This window comes from Haliaeetus leucocephalus, unplaced genomic scaffold, assembly GCF_000737465.1.
Source record: "Haliaeetus leucocephalus isolate CR32 unplaced genomic scaffold, Haliaeetus_leucocephalus-4.0 Scaffold526, whole genome shotgun sequence".
NCBI classification, from domain to species: domain Eukaryota; kingdom Metazoa; phylum Chordata; class Aves; order Accipitriformes; family Accipitridae; genus Haliaeetus; species Haliaeetus leucocephalus.
In genome coordinates this window covers 2,592,260-2,592,501 of record NW_010972962.1, presented here as the reverse complement: position 1 = coordinate 2,592,501, position 242 = coordinate 2,592,260, and the positions used below count along the sequence as shown (strand labels likewise).

Genomic DNA, 242 nt, shown 5'->3' with positions numbered 1-242 from the left:
AAAGTGTGTCTATGTGAGATATACGTGCGTGTGGTTTTTATATACGTGCATACAGAGGCATGACTGCCAAGGGGGCGCGGAACACCGCGGGGCCGGGGGGGGTGTCAGGTGAAGGGGGTGCCGGGCGCTCACCGCGCTGCTTCGCTTCCAGGTGCCGGCGCCCGCGATGACCCTGGTGCTGCCCATGCAGCGGCTGGGCCGCCCCATCGCCGCCGACGGAGCCGCCGACCTCGCCGCCTACC

At 67.8% G+C, this 242-nt stretch overlaps 1 protein-coding gene across 1 annotated transcript in view; it reads left to right on the top strand.

Moving 5' to 3' along the window:
- SERTAD4 (SERTA domain containing 4) overlaps positions 1-242 on the top strand; it is a 15,653-nt gene that overhangs the window by 10,229 nt on the left and 5,182 nt on the right. The gene's annotated exons all lie outside the window — the stretch shown is intronic.